The sequence below is a fragment of the Cornus florida genome, unplaced genomic scaffold, assembly GCF_030987335.1.
Source record: "Cornus florida cultivar Cherokee Brave unplaced genomic scaffold, ASM3098733v1 CherokeeBrave_3.0.0_Hap2_Chr05, whole genome shotgun sequence".
In the NCBI taxonomy this organism is placed as follows: Eukaryota; Viridiplantae; Streptophyta; class Magnoliopsida; order Cornales; family Cornaceae; genus Cornus; species Cornus florida.
Genome location: NW_026775575.1, coordinates 35829012 through 35840528, shown reverse-complemented (window position 1 = coordinate 35840528; position 11517 = coordinate 35829012). Strand labels below are relative to the sequence as shown.

At 36.5% G+C, this 11517-nt stretch overlaps 1 non-coding gene across 1 annotated transcript; it reads left to right on the top strand.

The window, feature by feature from the left end:
• Positions 1-1332: 1332 nt before the first annotated feature.
• LOC132310900 (small nucleolar RNA R71) lies at positions 1333-1441 on the top strand. The gene has a single exon (XR_009482740.1). It is a non-coding gene; the product is annotated as a small nucleolar RNA R71 (small nucleolar RNA).
• The last annotated feature ends 10076 nt before the right edge of the window (positions 1442-11517 follow it).

Here is an 11517-nt window from a genome sequence, read left to right as displayed (position 1 = left end):
TATTTCATTGTTCTTGGTCTTTTGCCTTTCTTTTGAAATGGACCCTTTCAAGGCGTCCGGAAATGGAGCTTTTTCAAAAACTCTTTCAGCATTTTCTTTCAAAGAATTCTCAGCATTGAACTTGTTCAATTCATTGGATTTCAAATCACTTTTCAAAGAAGAATCATGAATAACATTTTTCAAAGAACTTTTCTCAACCACATTTTTCAACACTGTTTTCAATGAATCTCTTTGGAAATCATCTTTCAACTCACAATTTGAGGGCTTCTCATTCTCAAGATCATGCACATACAATGAAGGAGGAATAGTGTGTGGAACGGGACGGGTGACAACTTGAGGTTGTACCGGTTCACTCTCTTCATTAGGCATTCTAACTTGATTGTCTACTACCCTACCACTTCTCAAGGTTGTTACCGCATTGACATGCTCAACATTATGCCCTTCCAATGAGGATTTGGTTTCTACAACACATTGTTGTTTGATTGGGGCATTCATGTGCATCTTCCCTTCTCTCTAGCATTAAGTGTTTCAGCTATTTGCCCTACTTGGGTTTCTAGCTTGGCAATTGATTGAGAATAAGAATGCAACAATTGAGTATTTGCTTCTAGAGTGCCCAAAGCATTTAAAATCTTTTCCTCAAAAGCGGAACCTCTAGAATTTCCTTGAGAATATGATTGGTTAGGAAAATGAGAATTAACAAATTGATTTCCTTGTGAGTTATATGGTCTTGAACCTTGGGATCCTTGGTTTTGAAGTGGAGGTGGAATGTATTTCCCTTGAAAACCGCCTTAGGAAGAGTTTGAAACCTCCCCTTGGTTTTTCCAAGAAAAATTAGGATGATTCCTCCAACCGGGATTGTAATGGTTACCATAAGGATTGTTCCCTTGGTTCACAAATGTTGCATTAACTTGCTCAATGGGTTCATTTTGAATTTGTCCATGAGGACAATTAGAAGTAGAATGAAGAACACTAGAACAAGTCATACATGATTCATTTTGAGCTCGAGGAGAATGGTTAGGAAAGGAAGACACTTGATTCGCCAAGTTTTGATTGATCAATTGATCAAACTTTTGAGATAAAGACTTCATCTCAGCGGTTATATCATTTGAGTGGTCAACTTGATGCAAGCCAACACTCTTCCTACCTTGAGAATTTCTACCATTCCTAGATGACAATGTTCTATGCAAAGAGTTTTCACTCATGCTCTCATAAAGACGCCACACGTCTTCCTCTTGCCGGTCTGTATAAGAACCTCCCATTGAAGCATCAACCATGCCTTTATAATTGTCCGATAAGCTTTCAAAGAAAAATTGGACCAATTGCCATTTAGGCATGTCATGGTGAGGACACTTCCTAAGCAATTCATTGAAGCGTTCCCATGCCTCGTGGAAAGTTTCTCCTTCCCCATGTGTGAATTCTCTAATGGCGGTTCTCATAGCATTCGTCTTCGAAACCGGATAGTACTTTTTCAAAAATTCTTGTTGCATTTCTGCCCAAGAAGTTATAGAAAAAGGCCTAAGGTTGTTAAACCAATACTTCGCCTTATCTTTAAGGGTGAATGGAAAAAGTTTCAGCCTTAAAACTTCTTCCGGCATGTCCGTGTATTGAACGGTAAAACAAACTTCAAGAAACTCATCTAAATGCTTGTAAGGTTCTTCACTAGGAAGTCCATGAAAGTTAGGTTGCATTTGGATAGTTTGTGCTTTAATCTCATAATGGTGTGCTCTAAATGGTGGCAATTGAATGCATGTGGGTGCATTATACTCATTAGGCACATAGTGATCTCTAATTGCGAGTGGTGGATTAGCAACTTGAGGTGCAACATGGACACCTTGGTTATATTGAGCTTGATTAATGATGGGGGGTTGTGGTGCATACATTGGCCTTGGAATTCCCATTGGAATTTGGCCTTGTTGTTGAGGAGGTTGATGAATGTATGGCCTAGGCATCCCTAATGGAACTTGCATATTATCATTTTGCACATTAGGATGAAGGATGCCTTGTTGGTCTATGTGACCAAGGTCTTCAACATGATCATCATTGAGAGCATCCATTGGTAGATTGGTTCTATGTGAACTTCCTCTTCCCCTTGGATTCCTAATAGTGGATTCTAAATGCAAATCAAGAGGGACAAGAGTAGGTCTCAATAAACGACGACCATGCATGCACAATGCAACACGAATAAGCAACTTTCTCAACAATGCAATTAAACTTCACAACCACAATTTTCAAATGCAATGTATGTCAAATAAATGCCTCCACGTGGGCCCCCGATTTATCTAATGATGCTATGCAATGCCTCCACGTGGGCCCCCGATTTAACTAAGGAGATTGAGTAAGAAGGTCTCACAATAATCCTTTAGCACTTCAACTCCAAATTAAAAGCTTAGCTTAGCAATTTTACTTAACAATTTTTCATTTTAAGCATTTTTCCTTTGCTTTGCTTTGCTCCTTAGCTTGGAATTACTTTGCTAGCTCCTTGCTCAATGCACCGAGTCAATGGAGAACAAATTCAATAAGCAATCAAAAACAGAAAATAAAAAGAAAGTAAAGACACGATTAAAAGAGTACTAATCCTAATTGAATTTCACAATTCGACGTTGCCAATTTAAAATCCTCGGCAACGGCGCCAAAAACATCTTGTTGGTTTCCTTGATGGAGTCGCCACAACCAACAAAGCTTGAAGAGTTGTGAATTTAGGAGGTGGCCAAGTTTTACATTTATAGAAAGCCACTACTACCTTTCTCTATATAAAATATAGATAGGGTGAGTAGGGATCGTCCCAAGGGATTTGATGGTGTATCGAATTGTAAAACTATGGTAATTAGGGTTAGTAGGTCGAGTGATCACACAATTGATTGGTTGGTTGATTAAGCTAAATGGAATTCAACTAAATAAAATAATATAAAGTAAACAAGAGAGAGAGAGAGGTCTTGGGGTGTAGAGATCACCACCAAGCAATACTTTTCTATACCACTAACAAGTAATCAATTGAGGGTAATGGATGTGTTGCAATATGATAAGGGTGTGTGTGCATTAGGTTGATTCAATTGGCAAGGATGACAAATCAAGCAAGTATTGTCTAAACATCATGTGAAGAGCACAATATATCTAAACAATAGAGCATATATTGTCTAAACAACATGGGGATAGCACAATAGATCAAAACAAGTCATTAATCCTTCATTAAACTCACAATCCACATACAACATAATATTAGAGGAATATGTCATTTGGACTCATAAGCATGGAACATCAAACATCAAGAGTAGATTGTCCTCCCATCTAACATTACACTACCACTACACTAAATCTACACTACCAGCATGAAAATAAAGCTATCTAGACTAAGGGAGAGGCACAAACCATCAAGAATAGGCATAAACCATCAAATGAACCAAAATAGCATTCATTAAGCATATCATCTTGATAATCTCTAGATCTATAGCATCAATACACATAGACATGCATCAAAAATACTAAATCTAGAGATAAGCACGTGAATATCCTACTCTAGCATACATAGACATATGGATAGAATAGAATAGTCAATTGGAAGCATTAAACCATACAAACCATGAAATAATCAAGATTTATATATACATGAATATCAAGATGTATCATACAACACTAATCCCTCAATAATACACAAGATTAGAGTATAGAAAGCATGCTTGGGGCTAACTCTAGCCCCAAGAGGATGTCTAGCCACTCATGGTAGTGATGATCCAACCCTCAAGGGCTAACTCCATGGATGCTCCTTGTTGGTGAAGATCTCCTCCAATGGTGCTCTAGCTTCCCTCCTTCCTCCTCTCCAAGAAGAGCCTCCAAGATGATTTTCAATGTGTGACAAGAGACTCCCTCAAAAAGTGTATCATATTCCTTATATAGGTAGGTCAAATACACCCCATGATGAGCTGTGGTCGTGCAAGGCATATTCTCCACTGATTGGATGAAGTACGGAATAAATGAGCTGGACTTTAACTTTTTCTCGCTGGAGGAAGTTCGATCGATCGAACCTTAACTTGGATCGATCGAAAACAGGTTCGATCGATCGAACTGCATCTTAGATCGATCGAAGTGGTCTGACTCCTCCGGATAATGACAAGGCTGGGATATTTTCAAGATATTTATGGGGAAAAAGACAAAAGTGGTTGGTAGGCGTACAGCTATGGATAAGATCAAAAATTTGAATAGGACAAAATAGGGTTCGATCAATCGAAGGTGATGTTCGATCGATCGAACTTGGAATTTCAGCAAAGGCCAAGGTTGGATCTATCGAGAAGTACTGTGATCGATCATAGATGTTCGATCGATCGAACTCTAAGTTGGATCGATCGAACTTTTCAGCTGCACAACTTGATTCCTTTTTGCTCCTTTCTTTCTCCACTTTGCTCCCTCCTTTGGTTTATCTCAGGATTGCTTCAATTAAGCTCTTATTTGGTTGAGTTAGCTCAATTTTGGAATTAGTGCCTGAAAATATAAATAACACGTAATAAGTCTAAAACGGCAAAGTAATATAGATAAAGGTATTAGAATGCTTAAGCTTAACGGGTTTAAATGCGCACTTTTCAGTGCTCATCAATAATGCTTAATTGAATATTGTTGTAATTTATTTGATAGTTCACACTTGTTTCTTGATTGATTGTACCACACCCTTAGTTTAATTAGTATAAATTTCATGTTTCTAGCCTAGATGTAATGTAATTGCTTTAAATTCTTAGATAGATAGACAATCTATTCTTATTTCTTGGTGTTTCATACTTATAAATGCAAAGGTTGTATGCCTCTATATAATTATGTGTACATTAATTGTGGTTTTATTGAATGGAAATTAGTCTCATTTGATAGGTTGTGTTTTTCATTAAATTGGCTAGACAATCTATACTTATTTCTCATCCATACTTAGTATCAATAGATGTCACACACACACCCAAGTTACAATTTAATTTCCCCATTAATGTACAATTGCTAGTGTCTAGTGAAGTCAAGCTTAGTGATGAACATTAAAGCCCCAAGTCCTCTTTCCTATATCTTTTCTCTACTTTCTAGATTGCTCTCTTTTACTTGCATTAATTTTAATTGCATTATAGTTTAATTAACCAACCACAACGAATCTTTGATCACTCGACCTACTAATTCAACATTAATTTCCGTCACAAACACACCTCCTTTCCCGTGGGACGATACCCACTCACCCTAGCTATATTTTTAGTTAGAGTTAGTTGTGGTTCTCTATAAATTTATAAACTTGAAGCGGACGAACGAACCAAGTTTTGGCGCCGTTGGCTGGGATTAGCACCGTCATGTTTGGAAAGTAATTAGGAATTAGTACTCTTTTGATCTTGTTTTTATTTTTATTTTATTTTTGTTACTTATTATGTTTGTTTTTTATTGGCTAGGTGCATTGAGCCAAGGAGGCAAAGCAAAGGGAAATTAAAAAGAAAAGAAGCAAGAAGCCAAGTGAAGCTAAGCAAAGAGCATAAAAAGCTCAAAAATAAAAATTTGCAAAGCAAGCAAGGCAAAAAGAAAGAAAAAATTTGAAAAATCATTTGAAGTTGCTTAAGGACCCTTTGTGAGCTTTTCTAAACTCAATCTCTAGTTAAATCGTGAGCCCGCGTGGAGGCATGTTTTTACATTCTTAGTTAGATCGTGAGCTCGCGTGGAGGTAATTTAATTTTTCTTGCATATTGTTGAAAGCATGGGAGTATGGAATCAATGTATGTGGAAGAAGCTTGTTGATTGTTGATTTGTTATGAAGGTGAAGTGCGTGTTACTTGTTTTTGTCATGTTTGTGCATACATGGTCGTTGGTCATTAAATCCTACTCTTGTCCCACTTAATTTGACTCTTTAATCCATTGTTCGTAATTCTAAGGGAAGAGGTAGATTAATTGACTCCATTTCAATAATGGAAGAACATAATGAGGACCATGTGGAGGACCTTGGTCACATGGACCAATAAGGTATCCTCTACCCTAATGTGCATCATAACAATATTCAAGTACCTTTGGGCATGCCATGGCCATTTCTTTAACAACAACAAGGCCAAGTTCCATTGGGAATGCCTAGGCCAATTTTTACTCCACAACCTCCCATAATTCAAGGCAATCAAGGTGCTTATGTAGCACCACCAATTGTGAATCCTCCTTTTGCTTTAAGAGACCATTATGTGCCTAATGAATATAATACATCCACTTACATTCAATTACCCCCATTTAGAGCACATCATTGTGAAATTAAACCATAAACCATTCAAATGCTTCCAAACTATCATGGACTTCCAAGTGAAGAACCTTAAAAGCATTTGGATGAGTTTCTTGAAGTATGTTCCACCGTGAGTTACACGGACATGCCGAAAGAGGTTTTAAAACTTAAACTTTTCCTTTCACCCTTAAGGACAAGGCAAAATATTGGTTCAATAATCTTAGGCCTTTTTCGATAACTTCTTAGGCGGAAATGCAATAAGAGTTCTTGAAGAAGTACTATCCAGTTTCTAAGACCAATTCCATGAGAACTTCAATTAGAGAATTTTCTTAAGGGGATGGGGAATTGTTTCATGAGGCACGGGAAAAATTCAATAACTTACTTAGGAAATGTCCACATCATGACATGTCTAAGTGGCAATTAGTTCAATACTTCTTTTAAAGTTTACCGGATAGTCACAAGGGTATGGTTGATGCATCTATGGGTGGTTCTTATCTTAATAAGCATGAGAATGATGTATGGCGTTTTTATGAAAGTATGAGTGAAAATTCAATGCATAGATCCTTATCCTCTAAAAATAGTAGAAACTTAGGTGGAAGGAAGAATGTTTGGCTTATATCAAGTTGACAATTCCAATGACATAGCCGCCGAAATGAAATCATTATCTCAAAGGTTTGATCAATTCTTGATCAACTACAATTCGGTGAATCAAGTGTCTTTCTCCCCTAATCATATTCATCATCATAATTCTAATGAGACATGCATGACTTGTTCTAGAGTTTTACATTCTACTTCCAATTGTCTCGATGGACATATGCAAAGTGAGCACCAAGAACAAGTAAATGCCACTTTTGTTCACCAATGGAGTAATCCCTATGGCTCATGTTATAATCCCGGGTGGAGGAACTATCCAAACTTCTCTTGGAAAAGCCAAGGGGAAGGCTCAAACCCTCCCCAAGGTAGTTTTCAAGGCAAGTATGTTCCGCCCCCAATGCAAGGCCAAGGTTCCCAAGGTTATAGATCATTTTTTCAATTACATGGAAACCAATTTTCTAACTCTCATTTTCCTAATCAATCATCTTACTCCTAAGGAAATTCTAGGAGTCCCGCTTTTGAGGAAAAAGTGTTGACCGCGTCAGGCACTTTAGAGGCCAATACTCAATTGCTTCATTCCCATTCTCAATCCATTGCTAAGCTAGAAACCCAAGTCGGGCAAATAGCTAGTACCTTGAATGCTAGAGAGAAAGGGAAGATGCCTTTAAATGCCCCACCAAAGCAACAATTTGTGGTGAAGACCAATTCTTCATCGAAAGGTCACACAATTGAACATGTTAATGCGATGACAACCTTGAGGAGTGGAAAAATTGTTGATAACCAAGTTAGTGTCCAAAATGAAGAGAGTGAACCGATGCAACCTAAGGTTGTCAACCGTCCCGTTTCACATCCTATTCCTCCTTCATTGCATGTGCATGACCCCTTTGTTGAAAAAGTGATGGAAAATGATTTGAAAAAAGTTTTGAAAGATGATTTGAAAAGTTCTTGTGATGATTTGAAAAAGACTTATGTTGAAGATGCTTTTAAGAAAGACTTTGAAAAGGTTTTTGAGCCAAAGGATCCATTTCTCTTGAAAAGCAAAAGACCAAAACAAATGAAATAATTGAAATATTTAGGCAAGTGAAGATTAATCTTCCACTTTTAGATGCAAGTAAGCAAATTCTGGCTTATGCCAAATTTTTAAAAGATCTTTGCACCCAAAAAAGGAAGAACAAAAGCCAAGCACCAAAAAAAGTGGTCTTGACCGAGCAAGTAAGCTCCATTTTGCAACATAATACTCTCCCAAAATTTAAAGACCCCGGTTCACCTACTATTTCTTGCATTATTGGTAACCATGTCATAAATTGGGCTCTTCTAGATTTAGGAGCAAGTGTTAACCTTCTTCCATATTCAGTGTATGTCAAATTGGGCTTAAGAGACTTGAAACCAACGTCGGTAGTTTTGTAACTTGTCAACTGATCCATCAAAAAACCCCGAGGTATCATTAAGGATGTCTTGATTAAGATTGATAAATTCTATTTCTCGGTCGATTTCGTTGTCATTGACATGGAACCGGTCCCAAATCCCAAGAGCCAAATTCCTGTTATCCTTGGCCGTCCATTCTTGGCAACCGCCAATGCCAACATTAATAGGGATAATGAAAATTTCATTTAGGCATATGAAGGTGAAATTGAATATATTTAATCCAACCCCAAGTTTGAATGACAAGCATGAAGAAGTATGTGTTGTAGAGAAGTGTTTTGAAAATGAATTTGAAAAAGTTAAATCTTTGCTTGAAAGTAGAAGTTCCAAAAGTTCATTTTCCAAAAAGAGTTCAAAGAATATTGTTTTGAAACCAAAGTTTGAAAGGACATGGAAGCCCAAAAGTTACATTGACAAAGGGCAATTAATCTCTTTTGATTCAAACCCAACAAGTTCTTTAGGGAGCCATTTGTTGGGTGGGACTCAGAATGTCATTCACCCTGTCAAGGAGGGGATGCCAAATAAGATTTTTGATCCGGGCTAAAAGAGCTAAACGTCTTGCTAGAGACGTTAAAGACTAGTGCATTCCGCAGGGTTTGATAACCCTATTCCTCCCTCATTTCTGTTTTCACATGTTCTTGCGTCATCTAGATATGAATTGAATTGAAAAATCCAGCTTGAGAGCCATTTTCTGCATTTTGAGTACTACCAGGGACATTTCGATCGATCGAACTTAAGTCGATTGATCGAAGTCCCACTTTGATTGATCTAATCATTTATTTTGAGGATTTTTGAATTTCCATTTCGATCGATCAAGGGCAGGTTCGATTGATCGAAGTCCCATTTTGATCGATCGAATTACTTTGATCGATCGAAAATACTAGATTTGAAAATTTTTGAAAATCTTCTTTTTCTTTTTCTTTTCTTTTTTTTTTCTCCTTCCCTATTCACCTTCTCCCTCATCTAACCCTAACCCTAACACTAGCCACTGAGCCTCCATCTCAATCTCCCCGAATCTCTATCTCTCACATCCTCTTGCCCTCAATCACATATCACCAACCTCCCCTCCCTTCTTTCAACTCCGGCGAAACCCCAAAGAAGCCGAAGCTTCTTGTTCCACAGATTCCAAAACAAGTTTTTTCTAAGATTCTTTCACCTCGGATTCCATCTTAGACATCACCTCCCGCCGATTTAGGCCAAGGAGGGTTCGAAATCTTTTCCAGCGAGTTCCCGCATTTTCCAGCGAGCTCCAGTCATCTTCTCCAACACCGGCGAGCTTGAAAATTTTCAGTTTTGATCCCAATTTCTTCCTCCACTCTTTTCTACTGTCTAGATTGTCGGGTGAGTTCCAAATTTCTAAGTTTTCATTTTTGTATTATTATATTTTTATTTTTTATTTTTTCTTCATTCTATTTTGCTTTTTGCTTTCTTTTTATTTTAGCATGTTAATTTTCATCTTGTATATATACTTGTGCATATATAAAAATCTAAAAACAAAATAGAAAATTAGAAAATAACAAAAACAAATAAAAAATGAAAAATGATGATAAAAAAATAATAATAATGAAAATCTTGTTGCCAATGGTTTTAAAAAATTGTTGAAGTATATGACTTGAATTGGAATTTCATATTTCTTATATGGTGATGGGCAAGCATTAGAATGATTTCAAATGTGGTTGATTGTAGTTGATAGAAAGAGAACGGGCAATTTTCATTAGATTTTTGGTTTGGTTGTGGGCGGTGTCCCTTATTAATTGTTGAAATTGATTGTGTTGATTGAATTGCTGAATTTTTATGTTGAAAAATTTTTGGGATGTCCATTTTTAAAGGAAAACCATGCCAGATTTTTGAAAAATTTCCACACTTAGATTTAAAACGGCATGGGATTTGATTCTTAAATTTTGAGTTGGAATTTGAAAGGATTTTACAAGTTTATTTTGGAAAGAAAAGAAAGCAAATTTCCAAATGTTTTCCAAGTTGAAAAGTTGATGTTGATTTTGAAATGGCTTTGAAAGTTTGAATTGTATGAGCATAGTTCCTCCTTGTCCCATGTACTTGTCTTGAAAATGAAATGCATGGATTTGTTGTCTACATTGATTGCAAGCAAGACTTGATTCGATTTTGTGTTTTTGAACTAGAAATGCTAAGTCTTGTCTTCAATGCATTAAATGTTTCAAATGGACTACTTTGCAAAGTTTCAGTGGACTAAGTGCATTATTTTGGTAAAATGATCTCTAATTGTTGAAATGCTTTGTGATCACACTTATTGGGTTTTAAATGATTTAAAAAGGAAATTTTTGAACTTTATTTGAAGATGTGAAGTTGAGTTGCATAATTCCTTCTACAGTTGTTCATTCATTGCATGATTCTTGTCATAAAGTTTTTCTACAATGCAATTGAATGTCTTAACCCCAAAGTTCTCAAAATTTTCAATTTTGTCCCAAAAGTGTTGAAAAATTCCATAGTTGACCAAAATACCCTTGATTGAGTTCAAGCTTGTTCCATTTGGTTCCTTTGCATCTATTTGCATGTTCTAAGTGCCTTTGTTCATGTATGTGATTCAATTCTTGATTCTTGTCATACTAGGGCACCAGTTTGATGTCCCTTGGCATTCTTTATCATGATTTTTATTTCCTTATGCTTATTGACTTTGAGACATACCAAATAAGGTTTCAGACTAAGTTTGGGGTGTCTTATGGCTTCTTGGAATTTCAAATACATGATTTAGATGTTGTATCTGTTCTTTGGCCTTCGTTGAGATTTTGAACTAAAATGTGAACCAAGTTAGGACTATGATTACTTGATATTTCTGTTTATCTGATTCAATGCCATTATCTTGCTATCTTAAACACTTGTGATCAATTTTTATGACCGAGGTTCTTTCCGGTCCAAATTCTAACTTACAGATGGTAAGCTTCTTATATTCTTGATATTTACTTAGTCTCTGCTTCATTTAAGCATTAGAGGAAGTCACGAGTCATGTGTGATCATAGGATGTTGATTTTGTTGCATTGCCATACAGGATATTTCTTTATTTAGAGTTGTTCTTATTTGTGCATCATTCAGATATATGATATATATTTGCATACCATGTCCAGGATTATTTCTTGAACTTCCTTGTCATAACATACTTTGGATTGTTGTGTTTTGCAACCGTGCATTTCACTAAGTCTTTATTACATGACTTGCCTGTTTCTTGAGTCCTAGGTTGACAGTTGCCATGCTTATACACTCTATGTTATCATGTTCACTGTATTTGATCTTCATTATTGCACTTGTAGACATTCTTGCTAGGA